The sequence below is a fragment of the Ostrea edulis genome, chromosome 9 (assembly GCF_947568905.1).
Source record: "Ostrea edulis chromosome 9, xbOstEdul1.1, whole genome shotgun sequence".
NCBI lineage: Eukaryota > Metazoa > Mollusca > Bivalvia > Ostreida > Ostreidae > Ostrea > Ostrea edulis.
Window position 1 is genome coordinate 26189068 of NC_079172.1, and position 23280 is coordinate 26212347.

Genomic DNA, 23280 nt, shown 5'->3' on the forward strand with positions numbered 1-23280 from the left:
TAGCGTTAAATATTTAACTTTGTGTACTGTTTATTCTATTTCTTTTAAAATTTTATACCGGACACTGTGATTTTTTAAAAACACAATTTGGATATATATATATATATATATATATATATATATATATATATGTGTGTGTGTGTGTGTGTGTGTGTGTGTTCGCGCACTATGTCGGGACTTACGACACGTATAAGGTTACACACGAGCAACCTACGACATTTTCAGAACCTACGACACAAAAGTGTGTCGTAGGTTTGCAGACCCCTTGAAATCGGAATTTTTCATCGTGTTTTACCCAGAAAATACAAAATTTTGTATAGTGTGAGTTTCCGGGTTACACACGACTTTTGTTACACACAACACCGAGCCATAATGGGGTGCTTACACACTTTGCATCCTTGCCATATTCGCGCATGCGCAAAAAAAACTTCCTACGGAAACAAGGTCGAGTGGATGACAATGCAAATGTAAGTGTTTTTGTGTATTTAATTGAATATAAGTAGTCAATTAATGATTTAAAATTGATATTTTTGTTCCCGTCCGTTTAGTTTGAATACATTGGGGTATGTGATGTATCGTTATTCTGCAGTAATGGTGAGGAAAAGTAAGTTGACCTTTGACACGACTAAGATACAATTAGATGCGTGTAACCTTAAATAGTTCAATGGTTTTCATTTTCTGTATGTTTTTGTGTTTGTTTTATATCATCATGATTATCTTCAGTATTTTGGTTTATCATTGATTTGACAAAATGTTTTACAAATACAGAATCAAGGAATAGTTAGAATTTCCTCTTCAATACAATATCGGTGTACACGTTTTTTTTTTTAGACATATGAACATCGTTAAAAGCAACAATTCTCTAAATATTCAATGAGAATTGAATTATTATACACAGTATATTTGTCATTCTTTGATGAATATGCGCGTCTTAATGTATAACATTAATATATAACAAACTGACGAACAACTGGAATTTCCTCTTTAGAATATTCTATCGTAGCTTGGCAAAATATTTTCAATATTTTCAAAGATATAAACCCTGTTTCATAGCGACAATATCAAAGAAAATTAAACAAGTACATAGCTCCAAAAAATTGGGTCTTTATTACCACTATTTTTGGATATTATTAACTGGTAACCGGTGGATAGCTCCAGCCTCTTTCCCCTTAATAAGGAAGGTGTGGTCAAGCGCGGTTAAACAAGTTCTTGGGGAAAATATTGTTTACCTTATTTTAAGAAATTGTTTAGATTTCATTTTATTCCAACATCGACCAGTTGCAAAGATTTTGGGTGAATTTATCTGATGGTTGACTTTACGCCATGGCTATAAACAACTTTATATAATATGTTGATTTATAGGCGTTGAAAGAAATTTCCAAATAAAGGGTGTTGAAATCAAATGGGACAAGGACATTTAAAGTATGTGCGGTTCAAGTGTCTCTCATCAATATGAATAGAATGAAAAATAAAGTAATTTGTCCCAAAATGAAGTCCCCCCCCCCCCTTTCTTCTCTCCAACCCCATTCCCATTTGTGCATGCAGCTAGATCCAGTGTTTTCATACCAGACCAAATTCATGTTAAATTATCAATGTTTGTCCTGGTAAGAAGATATACTTTTTAAGTAAATGGAAACTCCAATCTAGTTCACTGAATTTATGAAAAGGCAAGAGCAGATCCGGATTTCTCTCTCTCTCTCTCAGAGTGTTGCCAAATCGGTGTAACTTAAATTTAAAAAAATAAAGGGGTTTCGGTCAAGGGCTACCGCTATTTTTAGAGCGACCCTGAACACTAGCGACAGCGATCACCGCTACACCGGCACCAGAACATGTACAGACTGTTCAATCGAGTGGGGAAGATCCCCATGGCTTTTTGTAAATTTCATATAAAGTTGCAGAAATGACATTTTTTATCTTTGTTTATTTTTTTACTTATTCAATTGTAAGAAATCAGATACTATTTATATGTATTTCTAAAAATAAAATAGAAGAAGAAAAAAATAAATCCATTACGAGATTCGAACTGGGTACATGTTATCGTGAGTTTCATAGACATCTCTAACGATTACGTAACAGTGTTTTAATCTTCACACTCTTGTTATTTCACACTCTCAAATAAATGAAGTTATGTAAATCAATTTTGTGTAGCCTATGTTTCAAAATATTATCTGTATTTTGCACCATTTACAAATGTAAAATAGTATTGTTAAAAATTCAGAAGTTTTTGAATTTGTCAGCACTTGGAGATTATTTTTCTCGTGCCGTAGACCGACTGAATAAGAAAAAAAAGGGGTCAGACTATTTTCTTAGTGCTGTGTTTAAAGTTATGTATTAGTAAGTATAAAATGAGGATATCATTGTTTATAGACATCAGTCAATGCTGCATATACATGTATTACCATTGTCTGTCTGTCTGTTTACCAGTATTTACAGGTATCTGAATTTTTAATCAGCTGTTAATCAGTAAATGGATACAAATAGAAAAATGGGAGGGGGGATGCATATAGATAGATAGATAGTGTATTTATCATCTATTTATAGAGATAGAGTTTTTCCCTATTATTTATTTATATATATTTATTGATTAAAATACCTGTGCAGTATAATGAGTATTGCCCATGTCTGTTGTAGGGATAGTGGTAAAATAGTATGATATACATGTATGTATGATATTTTAATAATATTAACAATGAACCTACATTGTGATATTTTTGCCATAGTGTGTATATGAATTCTAGGTATCAGGACAACTCGCCCCCAAGACAACTCGCCCTCAAGACAACTCACCCCCTCATCGGGACAACTCGCCCCTAAGACAACCCGCCCTCAAGACAAATCGCCCCCTCTTCGGGACAACTCGCCCCCTCTCTTGAGATAATTCGCTCCTACATATCATACATGTTTACAATTATTATTTTTGGTCTAAATCCAAGAGGTGTATTACCAAAAATTAATGAATTTCTTATAGATAGTATATACATCACAGACAATAAGACGTGTTCACATTAACACCGAACTTCGTGTCTTTTTATGCAAGACGAAAGATTTTAGTGGAAATCCAGTGTTTGGGTTCAGTAAATTCATCATCACTTTCATGTACATGTAAAATATATAATTTCAGCGGAAACAAGTTAGCGTTTGGTATAGGGAGAGTATTAGCTTGGTCTACAGCTGACGTAGTATAATTATCAATAATCTGCGTCTGTTGTTAAATCTAATTGTTTCATTTCCCCCAAGCTGTTATAAATTAACTTCAAACGTTATGAGTTACTCATCATCAGAGTTCTTTACACTTTGAAATCGCCGCGTAAAAAGAATCACACCGCGTAAAAAGAATCAGTAAAGCAAAGCCGTTATAAAATTTCTAAAATGGGAATTTTATTTTTCAACGGGTATTAGTTGAGAAATGCATTAAAAGATAATTACATGTATCAGAATATTCATGCTTCACCTTTACACTTATGTATACTATATCGATAAAAGAAACACCCACACCCTCAAAATTTTCTCAGTATTAGAGACATTTAATCAATTACCTGAAGATCAGTAAATATAATTTTCCTTGCCAATTGATTTATGAAAAATATAACTTTTTCTGAAATGCAATAATTAAATATATGTATAATTCTATTAGAATTTACCATTCGTGTTAAAGTATGAAAGAAAAAGACGTATCTTTATAATTGTAATTGTAATTAAAAGATTTATATAACGCCCTATCAACATTAGTTCTCTAAAGCGCTTTACAAATGTGAAAGAAAAGATAATATAAAATCGATGTGCACATACATGTGAATAAAATATTCATAGTGTCAGAATTAAAATGCATAAATATTATTATTAATATATAGCGATATGATATGATTACCCTAATAACATATGAAACAATTTAAAACAACCCTTTAGGAATAATTAAATACATAACAAGGACATAGGCATAATAACAAACAGCAGGGTGGGTTTTTTTTGGGGGGGAGGGGGTTGTTTGTTTTTTGTTAACAGCACTGTAAGAGCTGTATGTAAGAGCACTAAGTATATAAAAATAATCACAAATTAAAAGCTAATTTAAAGAGATGCGTTTTGAGGTCCACTTTAAAATTAGACAATGAAGTACATTGTCTGAGTTTAAAAGGCAGAGAATTCCAGAGACTCGATGCAGCTTTGTCCAAACGTCGATCCCCATATGTTTTCGTACGTGTCCGAGGTACCTGGAGAAGATGCAGAGATTCGGATCTTAGTGATCGTGTGGGATTGTAAACTGTAAGGATATCCTTTATGTAAACTGGAGATAGGTTGTTGGGAGATTTGAAAGTATGAAGAAGTATCTTATATTGAATTCTGTATTCAACTGGGAACCAGTGAAGATCTATTAGAACAGGAGTAATATGGTCGGATTTTTTTTAGCGTGTTATTAATCTTGCAGCTGTGTTTTGTGCCCTCTGAAGTTTGCTGGTGTGTTTAGAATGAACACCATAAAGCAATGCATTTCCGTAATCTAATCTGGATGTAACTAGCGAGTTTACTAGAGTTTTACATGCTTCATCATTGATAAATGTTAAAAGTGTAAATAACACACACAAAATAAAAATAAAATGTGATAATATATTTATATATAATATTGGGGGCAGGGTTTGACACTAAGGCACGCCCGACCGACCGAGACTACTAAATGATAGGTCTGGTCGGGTAAAATGTTTATTTACTAGTCCGACTGGTCGTGCTAAAAATATGAACAAATTTAAGAAACTTTACTTTAAATCATAAGATATTTTATTCATAAAAAAAAATAACTGTAAAGAGTTTGCGAGCAATTTTGAACCGCATGATAACATAATCTCTATCTTTAGTTCTAATAAGTCGCGGTCGTAAGTGATGTTCTACGACATCTACACATTGTTAATGTGTGTAAAGTTATGTTTTGGTTAAATAGAATTATTGAATTCACTTTCATTAAAAAAACCACCAAAACAGTTCATTTGAATTGAATATAAGAAAGTGTTTATTAAACATATGTGCGGGAATGTCTATATAATCAAATATGAAATCTCGTCCTCAATGAAAGCAAAAGATGTCTCAAGAAAGAAAAAAAAGGAAAACGTTGGGAAGAAACAAAGCAGCTAGGGCTTATGAAATAGAAATTTTAAAAAAAATATTGAGGTCAATTTATTCTAAATGGATTAAAGAATTTCCGTGCCGGTAAAAATTTAATGAAACTGAAAATAGGGTTGAAAGTAAAAGCATCAAATTGAATGACGAGATTAAAGATTTTTTTGAGACAATTAAATGCATTTTAGATCAAACTTAACGTTTTTCATTTAAATTAAGTACATGTATTTAGATATGGAGAATCTTATTAGATTTTTTTCTGGAACGTTGGTCAGGGCTAGCAAAAATCATTTTAAGTAGCACGATTGGTCTAGTGCCCAAAAAGTTAATGTCAAACCCTGGGGGGCGAGTGTCTCAAGAGAAGGGGGCGACTTGTCCTGAGAGAGGGCGAGTTGTCCTAAGAGGGGGCGAGTTGTCTTGGGGGCGAGTTGTCCAGCATTCGAATTCTATTGGTATCAATTATATAGTAGGCCTATAGTAAGAATACTATTCTACTTCTATTCAGTAGAAATAGAGCAACACATACAAGAATATTTAAGCTTACATTTATGTATAGTAGTCTGGTACCACTAAATATATTAAGTTGAGTGTTCATAATATGTTAAAAATTCAGATCATGATGTTTATTTACATGTCAGAGGGCATAAACATGCACCATACTTTTCATGAAGCACCAACACTCTTCATGAAGTATGCTGGCGTAAAGCGCAGCAGTTCAGGGTACCTGTAAAGTGCGAAACGAAATATACCGAAACGAAACGAAATCCACCGAAACGAAACGAAATATGTCGAAAGGAAACGAAACCCACCGAAACGAAACGAAACCTACTTAAGCGAAATGAAACAAATTGTATCTAACCGAACTCTTTTAATTATAATAATTAAAAATGGCATCTTAGGCTCCTGTGAAAGTTACCACATATCATTAACATTCGCCTCCCCTTTGATGCTTAACTGATACAAAGTTTTAAAAGTTGGAAGGGTGGGGTGGGGGGTGAGTAAGCACAAAGTACATAAATAACTTGTGCAATTAGTTTCGGATCCATAAATTTCAGAACGGAGGGTTACAGTCTCACAGGTCAGAGGTTTGGGGAAACACACTAAACGAGGAGTGGGGTCACCGGCGTTGGATCCGCCTTTGGGCATAAATACATGTTTCAGTATTTTTTGCTCTAAAGATAAATCTATGTATACATGTGGATATTGTGTATTTGTATGTAGTATATCAAACGTTGGATTCTGAGTATGTCCTCCCGTTCTCTTTGTAATTTCTGCTTCCCATGTTCATAAGCCTTTTGATTTTACAAAATGCTGACCTCCTCCTGATATTATTGCATTAAAAAAATTCCGTTTTCCGTCCCGTTTTCAATTCCCCGTCTTAGCAACACCCCAAATGTATAGAGTTATCTTTAGACCCACTACATATCAATAATAATTTTTAATAATGCATGTATATATATATCTTACTGAATTGCATTCATATAATATGGTATACTATTCAATTTTTTTTCCATTATTGAAAGTACTCGCACCTCAGCAGTTAGAGATAAAATAAGAGGTTAAGAGCTCTTTCTGCTTTCAACTTTCTCAGACACTATTTTCTTCAAACAATGTATCTATGCCCAAAAGCGGATCCAACGCCGGCGACCCCACCCCTTGTTTCGTGTGTTTCCCCAGACCTCTGAGACTGTAACCCTTCGTTCTGAAATTTATGGATCCGAAACTAATTGCACATGGTATTTAATCAACTTCGGATATGTACTTTGTGCTGACTCACCCCCTTCCAACTTTTAAAACTTTGTATCAGTCAAGCCGAAGGCCTACATCAAAGGCGAGGCGAATTTTATTGATATGTGGTAACTTTCACAGGGGCCTAAGATACCATTTTTAATTATTATAATTAAAAGAGATCGCGGTTATACAATCTGTTTCGTTTCGGTAGATTTCGTTTCGTTTCGGCGGATTTCGTTTCGTTTCGTTTCGATTTCGTTTCGCACTTTACAGGTACCCAGCAGTTCATGCCCTTAAATACTTTAAAAAATTAAACTTATTTCTTAAATATGCATACATGTATTTGTACTTTAATAATCCATGTTTAGGAAATATTTTCATGTTATATATGTTAATCATATGTGTCACCATGCAATGTTAGATTGAAAAATAAAATAAATACATGTGTATATGCAAGCTAATGTTTCATTAGATTCTTTGCATTTGATTTTAATTTCAAGTTTCTTTTTCATAGTTGACGCAACAGATTATGAGATACAGATGAAACATGCAGGGAACCATGTAAATGATTCTGAAAGTGGCTACCCAGGTGCTGTTTAAGGAAGCTTGTAATAGGAGTGGAAAACCACCCAAAAACTATGTGTCTCAAAATGCCAGTAGAGACATAGAAAGAAGAGAGGAACTAGCTGGGATATCATTATGAAGAACCTAACCTCCTTGGAGTCAAGTATGTGACAAATTATTCATATAAATAATCATCCATGTCGCCATGAGATCGAAATTAACTTTTTAACCACAAGAAATTTTAGGTACTGTATTCTTTTCCTACTAGGCTCCAATTCGAAATTTAACCAGCATTTTTCAATCGATTGCTTTTTTTTCAGGAATTTAATAAACTAAGCACCCCTTTTATCAAAATAAATGAGAAGAAAGTGCAATATCAAAAACAAGATTGGAATTTCTTTCCTTAAACATTTTTAAATGAATTATCAGGCAATGTATCATTGGTGGGGGTCATAGGGAACATCTATGCAGCATGTACTCACTGTCCAGAGGTCCTCCACCTACAATTTACAGCATTATGTGGCTTGAACCTTAAGACTTAGTGTGTATTTAATTCTCTCTCTCTCTCTCTCTATCTACCTATCTATATATATATTTCTATTTACTCAATCCTGTGTGTAATCATGCTTAGCAACTATCCAGTATGTTTCTGTGTAACATATTCTCAACCATGCGGATGTTTTTCGTTAGATGTCATTTTTCTCCCAACGAGTGAGGGGAAACCATCCCCTTACGAAACAGCCTGTAGAGAAATAAATGTTATGTGATTGAACTCCATCTGATCATCAATTTATATATATATATATAATCCAAATAGAAAGAGTTGATATCACACAGTCAAAATAATTAAATAAAAAAGCAGGAAAATATGCAGTTCCAAAATATATTCAAATCGCTAGTGCTTTCTGGATTTTAACATCCATCCTCAGGTGAATACAAATATTGAATACAAAGTTGTTTATCTTATATTGTTGTATATGTATATCTAAAACATTTGGAGATTTCATCACAGTGGCTCATCACAAATTAACCCTCTCTCTTCTATATTTACACGGGGGGGGGGGGGGGGGGGGGGGGGGGGGGGGGGGGATCTGGTATCCCAATAATCACTCCTTCAAATTTCTATTATGTCTCCTTTATTTTACTGACATAAGATTTTACGACCCCTCTCAATCGATCAGAGAAAGACCATAGTTTGTAAAAATACTTAGAATATCTGTTCGCACCAACAATATATTTGAAGGAACAGTGCATTTTCTATCGTTTTTAAAACCACAGGAACTTTTCATCAATCACTCAGAATGGAAGACAGACTTGCATTGGTCAGTTCAAGTTGCTCTTCAGTTAGGATGTGTGAGAGTAGTTTAAGCAAACATCCCCCCATTTAAGAAATTATGTCATTGTGCTTCTGCACAACTAATCATAATCTTACGTTCTAAGTTTTTGTAGTATGTACCTGGAATATGTCAATATAATTCCATTTTTCTCATTCATAAGAGATTTACCAGTTATCTAAATATTACGTATGCAACTAATCAGAATGAAATGCTTGACGTGTGCATGTGTAGGTATTCATATTGTAAATCAACAGCAAAAAATCATTTTAATTTAATTACCCTCTTTTAAGAAAGTTGTGGTCATTTCAGTACCAAAAAATGAAGGAAAGCAATGCACGTTATGTGCATATGTCAATCTGTAATTCTGTTGATGTCATCCAACAGGTATTTGTATCATGTACATATGATTAGCATAATTAGTTTGAATTTCATGTTTGCATCATATATAAGAAAGCTGTGGAGATTTTGAAATTGTCTAATCAAAATTTAGCGCAATTGTGCATGCACATGCTGGCTAGTAATTTTAACCATACCAATTTGTAAGTGCCAAGACATGCTAAAATCCTCAACTTCAGAAGAATTTAATGAAAAACATAAACATTATGGTCCTTGAAATATAGAAAAAATATAGAACCTTCAAAAGACAGGATATGCATATACATTGTACTGAGTGTTGGCATTTTTGTATTACACCAATCTATAGATACACATACTATCTACTATGCTGTGATATCAACTCATTCACTTTATTCATAAGAAAGTTACAGACATTCTAGTATTAAATCCAATCAAAATGAAATTTTGCATGCATGTGCAGATTGGTCATTTTGAACATGCAGATCAGTTAATAAATATCTTAAAAATATCTTAAAAATAAAAATCTTAAAAATTACAAGTCTTGATTAATAAATGCCTACAATATGAATATTAAACAATCTCAAAGAACAACAAAAAATTTAGACTGATTCCCAAGTTAGTGTACCAAAATCCAATGCATGCACATTCAGACTAAAATACTATCTTTCTGCACATCCAAATGATATACATGTACGTACAATCATCTTAAAAAGATTGCATATAAAGGATCTCTTGTATAGGTATTGAGAACAGAGTATACCCTAAGTTCTGGGAACATAAATATAAGGAATCACTGTCTAGTTTGTCAGGGTATATGAGGTGATTAACAAATTAACATCAACTGAAAATATGAGAATTCATGCATAACAGCTTCACCGTTTATATAGTTTGCATGCATGTATCATGTTCATGCTTTTATGGGATCTTTGTGAATTATGTCAAGGATTTGGATGATTTGAATATATTATAAAAGTGGCAAGAATGAAAATAACATGTTCTGCCATATTTTTGTTTTCGACAGTTTATTTTATTTTTCAATGCGTTGTTTTACACCAGTTTTATAACGTATGCAATGCAGTGTACACCAGTTTTGGACAAATGAAATTGGCCTTTAGTTTGCTTCATCAATATACAGACTCTATTTCAATTGATTATATATTAATAGTGAGTCTCATGCCAGTATAAGGCAATATACATCTTTCTCACATAATCACTAGTGTGAGACCAACTCAACCCATGTGAGACAGCCATACAAGATTTTTTTGTCTTACACTGCTAAGACATATCTTTGCTTGTGATGTACATATGTATGTCGTATATTTTCTGATTTACATTACACGATAAAGAAAAATATTTTGTATTATTTTCTTCAAATTTCAATTTGATATATATTATGTATAGCTTTTTTATGGACAACCTTGGGTTTTGTACTTTACACTTATATTGTAAACCATTTTCAGGTATGCTGAGATCTTCATACCGTGTAATTAATTTTTGCATATATTCAAAGAAGGATTTCAATAATTTTTAATTTTCTCAAAGCTCTTGAATTAAAGTACTGAACTGATAAAATGTGAGAAAAATAACACTTTATTATTTGCTCATGTGGGATAGGGAAATTCCACCTCTGGAACAAGATTCGCTGCTTAAGAATCAGCAAAGCCTCGTCCTAGACTGCAAATCTTGTCCCCTCGGTGGAATTTCCCTATCTCCCATTCATATGAATGAAGGATTCCATTTATCACACACATGCAATGCACACGTGATATCATGCCAATATACATATGCATTTATCACACATGTAGCAAGTTTCAATGTTAGAACACATCTGATACATGCAGTGAGTTTTATGTCAATATATATTTATCACACACATGCAGTGAGTTTCAGTGCCAGTACACATTTGCACACATGTAATGAGTTTCAGTGCCAGTACGCATTTATCACATGCGTGTAGTGAGTTTAAATGCCAGTACACATCACACACATGTAGTGAGTTTCAATGTCAGTACAGATCAATACACATGTAGTGAGTTTCAATGCCAGTACAGATTTACCACACACATGTAGTGAGTTTCAATGTCAATACAGATTTATCACACACATGTGAGTTTCAATGTCAATACATATTTATCACACACATATATTGAGTTTCAATGTCAATACAGATTTATCACACACATATATTGAGTTTCAATGTCAATACAGATTTATCACACACATATATTGAGTTTCAATGTTAATACAGATTTATCACACACATGTAGTGAGTTTCAATGTCAATACAGATTTATCACACACATGTAGTGAGTTTCATTGTCAATACAGATTTTTCACACACTTAAACTGTTAAGTGAGTTTCAATGTCAATACAAAGTGATCAATTCTTTTGAGAAGCCTGTAGTAACCAACCATGTTGATATCCAAGAACTTTTTAACATTGTTATCTCTTTCTAAAATATTCAAAGTTTATATCCGGATTTCAAAAATCTTTTGTCTCTCAATCAACACATTGAAATTTGGTTTAAAGCATGTTGAATTTAATTTCACAATCTTGATATGATTTAATTGTGATGATTTCAAAAATAACATTCCTACTCACCACCCTGCACCTCAGAAATTAAAATGTAACTTAGAAATAATGAATGCATTTAAAAAAAAAAAAGATTTAAAAACATTCAATATTTAAAATGATTGGACCAGTATTTCCTAATGTGAAATAATGTTAACGTGTACTGTGTTGTGCGGCGTGAAGACAAAATGTTAGGCAATAAAATAAGGTTATATTTAACAAGGAAAAAGTTTTTGAACAGGTATTGACCATATATTACACAGATAAGTTAATCATAGGCAACTTAATAATTTTCAAATGATAGGTCACTAAAGATCATTTTGGAAAGATCAAGGTCACTCAACATGTACCTTATATAGAAAAGAACCTTTATTTCAAAAGTTATATATCATTGTACAAGTCATTTGTTACATGAAGTAGTTCAACTTCATTGGTTAGATGCAGTTTGGGGAAGTAATTACTAATATTCTTGTTATTGGATTTCACTCAAATAGAGACATCAACACTTGCCTGAGTCCCCACATACACAGGGTGGCAGTAACTTGTTTATGTGTTTGGAAAACGCGATATGTATATTACATATTTAAAGTTCATTTACATTTTGTTAATAGTAACTTACAGCAGTACAAAAATTTTAAAGCTTTATCTCTTCAATGTTGTAGACTATATTCAGAGGGAATGCAGATACTGAGACACCCTAGCTCATCTAGGAAGTCGGGAAGAAAAAAGCGAGGTATTTGTATGTCATAATTTGTATTATATTTTGTTATTCCCAAGCAAATGAAGTTTAGGAGGGTATATTAGAATCGCCATGTCTGTCTGTTGGTCTGTCTGTCTGTCGATTTGTCTGTAGGCATAATTTTGACTGTACTCATTTTAGGAGACTAGCTAATGGAATTTTCTTAAAATGTGTACACTCTCTCAAATCATAAAGACATATAAAAATCTGCACCTAGGGTTTTCATAATCATTGGACAAAGTTTACTTAATTTAGATCATTTTGTTGTTTCTTTGAAATTAGAAAAATTTTGAGCCTTGTTTGCTTTAACTTAAGGGTATGTCCTGACCTTAGCAGAGGGTCATTTGGACAAGATTACAGATATTTTTATGCCCCCTAGATCAAAGATCGGGGGGGGGGGGGGGGATATTGTTTTTGTCCTGTCTGTCATTCTGTCTGAAACTTTAACCTTGCTACCTTTGAACAGTAAGAGCTAGAGCTTTGATATTTCACATGAGTATTCCTTATGACAAGACCTTTCCGTGGGTACTAAACCTTTTGACCTTGACATTTGACCTACTTTTTGAGAAAAAATTGACATTGGTCATAACTTCTAAATGGTAAATATTAGAGCTTTCATATTGTACATGAGCATTTCTTGTGACAAGATCTTTCTACTGGTACCAAGATATTTGTCCTTTTGACCTTGGCCATCTTCAGAATTGGCCATTATCGGGGGCATTTGTGTTTCACAAACACATCTTGTTTGTCCTTGCCATAAATTGCAAGATGAGATAAACAGGAGAATGATATACTAGGTGCAGAGGTTGCTTGTGTTCAAAGAATGTGCAACAACCAGCATCAGATGATAATCATTTGGACAAGCTAGGTCAAGGTTTCTGGGTGTGCAATGCAAAATTCTATAATGTAATTTTATTATGAAATAACTTTAGAAAATTATACAAGATTAATTAAAATATGATCAAAGAAATGTCATGACCCTGAACACAAGTCATTCAGACAAGTTTAGGGGCACAGTTTAGGAGTTTCAGATTATGAAGTCTTAGAAATGTTAATATTCTAAGTTAGAGGTGCATGGAGAAGTCATACTTGACACAGAGGCTGCTTATAGCCAAGACGTATGTCATAAACCTTATGCCCAGGTTATTTGTAGAGGGTCATGGTCACATGACTCAAAAGTCAACTGTTCTTTAGGCTGCATCAATTTAATGCTGGGATTTTGGACAGTCATATTTTTCTGTTACTCTACTCAAAGTTTACTCATGACCAGACTTTTGGACCAATGTCATTTTGGGAAGGTCAGGCTCACTCGGAATATACACCTTATATATAAGGAAAAGTGCCTTATTTCATTAGTTTTTAAACAAGTATGGATCATAAATCGTGCAGATAGGTAATAGGCAAATGGCTTTCAGACAAAGTTCACTCAAGGTCATTTTGTAAAGGTCAACATCACTCAACATATACCTTATATATGATAAAGAAACCTTCATTCCAACAATATATCAACATTTATTGAGCATTGTGTGAATCATTTGTTATTTGAAATAGTTATAAGTTGGACAATCTTTCAAGAAACTGTTGTACAACTGTTACAAGTGATATGTACTGTCCATTCTTTATTACAGCCAATGTTCAGTGCCACACTTGGACCACTGCAGAAAAGGCAGCTTTGTAAAGACAATTTGAGACTTTCATCAAACTAGGAAAACTCTGGCTCAGGTTGACTGTCTAAAATCCATTTGGAAGGAGAAATCGCTGTCCAGTTTAACATGGTGTCGTGGAAAGTTTGCTGTTAAAAATATTACTTCCTGGCAGAGGTGTTACAAAGAGTTAATCCAATTTTTATGCCCCCTCCATTTGAAGGAGAGGGGACGTATATATTGTTTTACATGACTAATTCGGTCTGTAGAGCAAATCTTGTCTGCTCAATATCTAATGAATTCTTTTGCTTGACTGTTTCCAAACTTGGTACAATGATTGCCCCTAGATAGTGAATGAACCATATTAATTCACAGGTCACAGGGTCAAGGGTCAAACTGGACACAGTAAGATATTGTCTGTTCAATATCTTGAGAACGCTTTCCTGACAGACATCAAACTCGGTATACTGGTTTCTTTTAAGAAGTAGGTGGTTTCTTTTAAGAAGTAGATGGTTTCCTTTAAGAAGTATATGTCCCATATTCATTTTGAAGTCACAAGGACAAAGGTCAAACTGTACATAATAAAATATTGTCCACTGAATATTTAAAGAACCAACCCTTTACCTGACAGTTACTAAACTTGGTACAGCGGTTGCCCCTAGAGAGTAGATGACCCCTACTGATTTCCAGATCCCAAGGTTGAAGGTAAAATTGGACATAGTAAGATACCGTCTGTTCAATATTTGAGAACCATTCGCTTGACAGACATCAAACTTGGTTCACTAATTTTCCTTAAGAATTAGATACCCCATGGATTTTGAGGTCACAAGGTCAAGGGTCAAACTGGACATGACAAGATATTGTCTGCTCAATATATTGAGGACTCCTTGCTTGACAGATATCAAATCAGGTACACTGGTTCTACCTAAGGAGTAGATGACTCCATTTGATTTTGAAGTCACAAGGTCAATGGTCAAAATACTACGGACATAGGTATTGTCTACACAATATCTTGAGTTTACGTTTCTTGACAGACATCAAACTTGGTACACTGACACATCATAAGTGTAGATATCTAGTATTCATTTTAAGGTCAATGGTCAAACTACTCTGGACATCAGATTTTGTCCATTCAGGATCTTGAGAACCCTTGTTTGACAAACATCAAACTTGGTAGTCTGGTGCCGCCTAAAGAATAGATGGCTCCCATTGGTTTTAAACTCTGAAGGTCAAAGGTCAGGACTCAAATAACTGGTTATTTGAAAATATCTGCTCAGTACCTTTAGAGATCACATATAATGGTTGCCTCTGACTAATAGATACATTGTAACTTTTGCTACAAACATTCTAAATGATCATTTTCCATTTTGTAATATGGAGGGCATATATGTTTCTTAAATCTTTCTTGTAAATGGTTTTGATACTAGTTTTATATACAAGATGTATTATCAGCATTTGTCATTCATTGTACACCATACATTGGTTCATTCAAAATTGATAAATATATAATCAACAGCAGTACACATGAAATAATTCTCCATCTATATCTTGAATTGAACAAAAAGTTTAATGGTATTCCAAGGCCTTATATTCATGTGCGATTGAAAGACTGAATGAATATACTAAGATAATATAACAGTATTTAACTAAAACTAATTGCAGTTTAACACTAATGTACTTATAATGTAATTGATAGTACCACGCTCTTACTTGTAACTTGTTTTCATTTATATTCAATAGATATTTCAAGTTTGATAGCTAACTCAAATTTCAAATATGAATGAACATTAAGTGTCTGCTGTTTTAAGACTAAAGAGTAGCTTTATTTACATCATATGAGGTTTTTTGAGCTAAATTGATCAGCTTTGTATGCTTATGAAATAAATATGTACACCTATATTTTGCAGTTGATTGTACTTTGCTTTAAAGAGGTCTTAAAATTGGTGTAGTTTTCATTAGGTTTGGACTTCGCAAGTGACAAATTGGATTAGGAGTATTTTTACTCAGTGTCTTCTCAAATACTAATGAAAAATCAAGACAATTTAATAGAGTCTTATAAATTCAGTATCTCATGATAGATTGCTGAAAGAGTAGTACGAAAGAAAAATCCTGAACTCTGAACGATCAGATTCATGATGGATGCAGGGACATACAGTATTTTTAAAAGTCCTTGGTACAAGTTCTTCCTGTGACTTGAGCAGTGTCTGTATTCAGATATTTAAAAAAAAAGATCTTTAAAGCACTGTAGTACACTGTCATATAACCAGGAATATTTCCTGTATGGTCACCTTTAAATGGCCTTTGGGGTCGTATTTCGACATAAAGGACATCCAGGATACAGACGCCTTTGAATGCAGCATTGGTTATATTACAAGTGTGACTGATAAGGAGCACCAAATTAACAAAAACTCAGATAAAAAGATCAGTTCAATTATTACCCGTAATAATCAATTGACGTGCGCATCAAATCAATCATTGTTCTCATCAATTGATTAGGTGTTCACATCAATTATTGCGCCCATATATTAAATAATGCGCGCTGCCCATCAATTCAATGTATGAGAGCAATAATGGGTTTGCTGCGCGCATTTATTTAACTGATGACTGCAATACTTCAGCGCGGCATGTGATTTTGAGCTCCGTATAATTGATTTAATAATCTCTTTAATTCAATTGAAAATATCTTAATTATTTACAACGATTTTTGTACAAGAAATTAATGAGCACATCAACTCTTATATAGAGAGAAACACTTCAATTAATATAATGAATTCAAGACAGATCTAATTAGATAGTTGTTGTATCTAGAAGAAGTATTGCATGCATCAATTGAATAAATATCAATTCAATTGAAGAGAGCAATAATTAAATTATTACACACAGTAATTGAATTGAAGCGCGCAGTAATTGAATTAAAGCTTTTTTTAATTAAATTGTGGAGGGCATCAATTCAATTGTTGATATCAGTAATTCATTTGAAGAGAACAACAATTCAACTATAGCCTAATCAACTCATCAAAGTATTCAATGCTATAAAGAATTCAATCAATGCGCGCAATAATTCAGAATTGTAGATTTTAGTAATTATCTGAACATGTTTCATTGAATTGTTGCAAGCATCAAATGAATTGATGATATCTTCAAATAATTAAACTTATCTTGAATTTAGCTTCTTAGACTGAAAACCTTTTTCAAATCTTTTTAACATTAATTTCTGTTACAGAAGAGTATATTTTAGTTCAACTGACAAAACACTAGACAGCCTCTCTCTCTCTCTCTCTCTCTCTCTCTCTCTCTCTCTCTCGCTCGCTCGCTCTCTGATATTTATATAAATTCCCCAAAAAGTTGCTTTTTGAGAAGTGGTTGAAACACTTGAGTTCCCTTTTAATTCCTTCAATCAACCGCCAGACTAAATGTAGTGACTTTCATGTAATATATCAAGTTTATACACTCTGTAGTGAGTTTCCGGTGTGTGTTCACATGTGACATCGTGTCGTAGGTATCAGGTGAAAATTCAATTTTGTTGAAGACGGATTTTCTATATTTTAAGTATCAGAGCAATATAAACAATTTAATCAATGCGCGCTAGAAATTAGAATAGTAGATATTATTAATTATTTGAAGAGATCTTCAATTGAATTGTTGCGCGCATCAAATGAATTGATATTTTCAAATGCTTAAAGATGTCTTGAATTATTTGAGTTTACGTTGATTTGGTGATTCATAGACTGAACACCTTGTTTAGATCTGCTTAATATTAATTACCGGTATTATATAATGAGACTCCCCCCGGAAAATTGGCTATATATAGTAAGCCCCCCTCCCCCGGAGGAGTCTGGCAATATAGTTAGACCCTCCACACCCACACCCACCCCACACTTATCAATAGTGAGCCTCCCTCCTTCGTGATTGGTCTGGATTTCCATCGGAAGACTGGGTATGGCATTTAGTGAGTCACTCCCTTTGAGGGGTGGCTATATCCCCTAACCCTAGTAGTGAAAATTCCCTACAATACACATACGTGGTTGGTTGCAATTTCATTAATATCTTTGATATATTGATTAAAGGGGTAAATTCTTTTGGCAGTCGTTCAACTACTGAATTGAATGCTCATTGCGCTTATGAAGGATCATTTTTTAATAAGATGCATTTTGCTATATAGCCAAATTTATTTAGGGGTAATACTGATAGTTAGCCAGGTCTCCGGTGGATGTGGTAGGGTTGCTTTATAGCCAGAATTTCGGGGGGGGGGGGGTAAATAGCTTGGGGGAAAAGCTATTATTGTACTCTGTACAAGGACACAATGCATGAGCAGACGAATACATTTACTGTATATGTACATTTTCAATATCCACTCTTCGTCTTTTCATCAGACCTTATTTTTATTTGATATTATTGTGTAACACAGGACATATTATAAAATCCAACTTATACTGTGACATAGAAAATGTTAAAAACGGATATTGAACCAGTATTCGTGATTCGATGAAAGGCTCTATATTGTCGAATGATAAATGAACCTTTTTCAAAATTTATGTCGGGGAAAAAAATAGGAGTTTTTCCTTACTTTTATACCAAACACATAAAAAAAATAATAGTTTAATCTCAATTTAAAAGGACTTTCATGCAATGATAGACGATTAATAAAATGGTAAATAGAAACGTTTTAAATTTTCAACCTAGGACGTAAATATCCATCTGGATCCTCCATTATCCTAAATTCTCTGAAAGTTATTACTAAATGGCTAAGCATAAAGCAGATTTTCCGGAGGATGAACCTACTGAAGGGGGTATACGCTACAACACCAGGTGTCTCATCCCATGCCCCACCAGGGCTTAACCATGGACGCACTGAAGGCATAACGCCGGACTATTCAGACCCATTGCCTCTGAGGATTGGTACACGTCCTCCAACCCTTGCATCCACTCCTTGGTACAACATCAAATACCTTTAATTAATATAACTTATGATCAAATATATAGGTTACAATGTGACACTTCAAACCGAGGCTCTTCTTCGGATATGAAGTCATTGAAATATGAAAATATTCATTGCTAAACACAACCTCATGCACTGGCCGAGAAGCCATATCGTCTGATATAAAAAAAAAAAAAAAAACTAGTTCTTTTAAAGGTACCAACTTTCCGGATAATATTTTGTGATAAACTGAAGTAAAACAATGCATAAAAGACTGGGATTTTATTTCAATAAACACATGTAAATTATAGCGAACAGGACAATTCCGTATACCAAAGTAAAGACCCCCCCCCCCCTTTACTTTAGTATCCGGAATAGTCCTGTTTGCTGTAAAGGGGGATACTGTAAAATAAAAATTGTTGGTTTTTTTTTTTGTTTTTTTTTAAATGGTTGAAATGCTTGAGTTTCCTGTGCTCTCAATCAATCGCCAGACTAAATGTAGTGACTTTCGGGTAATATATCACGTTTAAACACTCTGTAGTGAGTTTCCCGTGTGTGTTCACATGAGTCATGTGACACCGTGTCGTAGGTATCCGGTGTAAATTCAATATTTTTAGAGACGGCTTTTCTATATTTCAAGTATCAGAACAATATACAGATGTCCCACATTACGTAAAAATGAATTTATATTCTGGTTAGCATAACTAGAACATAGTGTAGTGAGTTTCAGGTGTAAAGTCTTGTGTAGTGAGTTTCGGCATTATGCACGTATGTGTGTGTGTGTGTGTGTGTGTGTGTGTGTGTATAATTCAATAAAAAAAGCAGGAAAATATACAGTTCCAAAATATATTTAAATCACTAGCGCTTTCTGGATTTTAACATCCGTCCTCAGGTGAATACAAATTAATAATCATTATTAATTTGTATTCACCTGAGGATGGATGTTAAAATTCAGAAAGCGCTAATGATTTAAATATATTTTGGAACTGTATATTTTCCTGCTTTTTTTATTGAATTATTTTGACTGTGTGATATCAACTCTTTCTATTTGGATTATATATATATATATATATATATATATATATATATATATATATATATATATTTCTATCATCAATAGATATATATTCGTCTTTAACATCAGGCTTTAATGTTCGCTCTTTCGTTTATTCGCGGTAAAGACGAAAATACGAAGTTGTGAAGGCAAAGAAATGAAAATGCGCAGGCGTCTGGGCAAACTATCATCGCTCCTTAGTAAATTCGTACCTTTTCCCCTTCGTTCTCTTTTTTCCCTTCTTTGCAATGGGTATCGAAGAAGTCGGTAGGTGTGCTTGAAATACGAAAATAAAGGTGTATCATGATGCCAATGGGAATGTGGTAGTTTTTATAACAACTTTACATATTAGAGTGTATTCAGAGTGTATTCAGACGAGGATCTGCGAATCTCAATTTTTATATTCGTTTGTTTTTAGAATAATTAATCAGTCGTGTCTTGTATTGGACATTGTACATATGGCGAATCGGGGAATGTATTGGATAAATTAAATTTCAAATTTATCTACCAGCAAATAAGTTTGTATTTTATTAGCTCAATTGAGCTGAAAGCTCAAGTGAGCTTTTCTGATCGCTTTTTGTCCGTCGTCTGTCTGTCTGTCTATCTGTCCGTCCGTCTGTTAAACATTTACATTTTCAACTTCTTCTCCACAACCACTGGGCCAATTTTAACCAATGTTGGCACAAATCATCCTTCAGTGAAGGGGATTCAAAATTGTTCACATGAGGGCCAACCCCCTTATCCAAGGGGAGATAATAGCAAATCAGTAAAAATACACTAAAATTTTTAAAAAATCTTCTTCTCCAGAACCAGTAAGCCAATTTCATTCAAACTTAATGCAAATCATCCTTAGTTGAAGGGAATTGTTCAAATTAATGGCCAGGTTCTCTTCAAAGGGGAGATAATCACAAAAGTGTAAAAATAGGGTGGGGTCATTTAAAAATCTTCTTCTCATGAAGCACTGTACCAGTATAGTTGAAATTTACGTGGAAGTTTGCTGACATAATGGGGATTCAAGTTTGTTCATATCATGGCCCCCAAAGGTCGGATGGCGCCACAATAGGGGAAACCATATTTTATATGTATTTATATAGGAAAAATCTTTTAAAATCTTCTCAAGAACCATTGAGCCAGAAGAGTTCAAATTTACATGGAAGCTTCCTGACATAATGCAGATTCAAGTTTGTTCATATCATGGCCCCCGGGGGTCGGGTGGGGCCACACTAGGGGAAACCATATTTTATATGTGTGTATATAGGAAAAATCTTTAAAAATCTTCTTCCAAAAAACCATTGAGCCAGAAGAGTTCAAATTTACATGAAAGCTTTATGACATAGTGCAGATTCAGATTTGTTCATATCATAACCCCCAGGGGTCGGGTGGGGCCACGATAGGGGAAACCATATTTTATATGTATATATATATAGGAAAAATCTTTAAAAATCTTCTTCTCAAGAACCATTGAGCCAGATGAGTTCAAATTTACATGGAAGCTTCCTGACATAATGCAAATTCAAGTTTGTTCATATCATGGCCCCTGGGGGTCGGGTGGGGCCACACTAGGGGAAACCACATTTTATATGTATTTATATAGGAAAAATCTTCTTCTCAAGAACCATTGAGCCAGAAGAGTTCAAATTTACATCGAAGTTTCCTGACATAGTTCAGATTCAAGTTTGAAGCTTTATGACATAGTTCAAATTCAAGTTTGTTGAAATCATGGCCCCCGGGGTGTCAGGTTTTGCCACAATAAGGGAAACCGTATTTCATATGTGTAAATATATGATAAATTTTTTAAAATCTTCTTCTCAAGAACTACTGTGCCAAAAAAGTTGAAATATACATGGAACCTTTATGACATAGTGCAGTTTCAAGTTTGTTCAAAGCAAAGTTTTACATACAAATATATAGGGAAAATCTTTTAAAATCTTCTTCTTGAGAACCATTGGACCAAAGAATTTTATATTTGCATGAAAGCTTCCTGACATACATGTAGTGCAGATTCAGGTTGTTCCGGGCCACAATGGGGATCAAAGTCTTAAAATATTTACGGAAAACCTTGAAATATGGGTCATGGTAACTCAGGTGAGCGATGTTGCCCTTGGGCCTCTTGTTCAAAATTGTTATATAGAATGGTAATAATTGTGTTCAGTATTAGTGTAGCCCGGATGAAAGAACTTCACAGTCAAATGAAGCCCCTTATATGCATACGTATATCCAAACTTCCTCATGCAAAGAATAGAAGGGACGAACGTTTGAGGGCAAAGGGAGCGTGAGAGCGAAGTCATAAAAGCGGAGGAGGAGTGATGTTGCGATTAAATATTAGTTAATTTCGCTTCTTAACCCTTGCAACTTCTCCCGTTTTCTTCGTCGACTTCATTAGCGCTTTCGTTCCATCGAATCGCCCTCACTTTTTTTTCGCTCTTTCATATTTAAACGCGAAGGAGCTAAAGAGCGAATGTCCTAATCAGATCTACTTGTTCTTAATACACATTTTTGGCATGATTGTGGTAGGTCACTCGAGCTTAGCAAAACCTGTTTTCACAAGTCATTGCAATGATTACATACATTTTTAAAGCAAATTTTTGTATTTGGAATATTATTTTCAAATAATGGATGCTATTCACTCCATTCAAAGCACAAGACTGTGACGTGATGAAATAATATAAAAGAGAAATATTCTATTTTCAACGAGATAAAAGAAATGTTACGACTAATTATGCATGCAAGCAGAAATGAAATATTGACCAGGAAGATTATAGCGTAACTGATATAATAATTTAAATCATGAGAATGTTTGAATACGTCATATGCATTTTTTTAAAAAAAAATAAACTATCAATAATCTAGTAATCCATTGTGTAATATCTAGAAGAAGAAGAAATGAAATATTAGAGAAACCGAATCTATGTCTCATCTGTATTTGTTTTTTCTCCAATAAATTTAAGGTGGCATGGAGATTTATAATTCTAGACATGTTATTTCCTCTCTTCAATATTTCCAATTCTGTTGTCGGTTTTCACTTTTATCAGATATTTAGAAAGCCGACGGTTACTTCACTATAATTTATAGGAGCGGCGCACTGATATTTGAATACTTAAGAGGGTAAACTGACTATGAAATCTAAGGTATTGAGTTCCGGGTACGAACACAGAAAAATAACACATTATAAATAATTACTTTGCAAGAGTATGCATGATTGAATGTTTATATTACCCCCTTGGTAAGGTTGTAATTTTTTCCAAATGCGTGCTCATGT

The 23280-nt window shown here is 33.8% G+C and overlaps 1 long non-coding RNA gene across 2 annotated transcripts; it reads left to right on the forward strand.

The window, feature by feature from the left end:
• The first annotated feature begins 360 nt into the window (after nt 1–360).
• On the forward strand, nt 361–15948 carry LOC130050301 (uncharacterized). 2 transcript variants are annotated; one of them, XR_008798742.1, is made up of 4 exons: nt 361–467; nt 7352–7564; nt 12330–12406; nt 14035–15948. It is a non-coding gene; the product is annotated as an uncharacterized LOC130050301 (long non-coding RNA). The 2 variants fall into 2 exon arrangements; XR_008798741.1 differs by having other exon boundaries at nt 12330–12400.
• The last annotated feature ends 7332 nt before the right edge of the window (nt 15949–23280 follow it).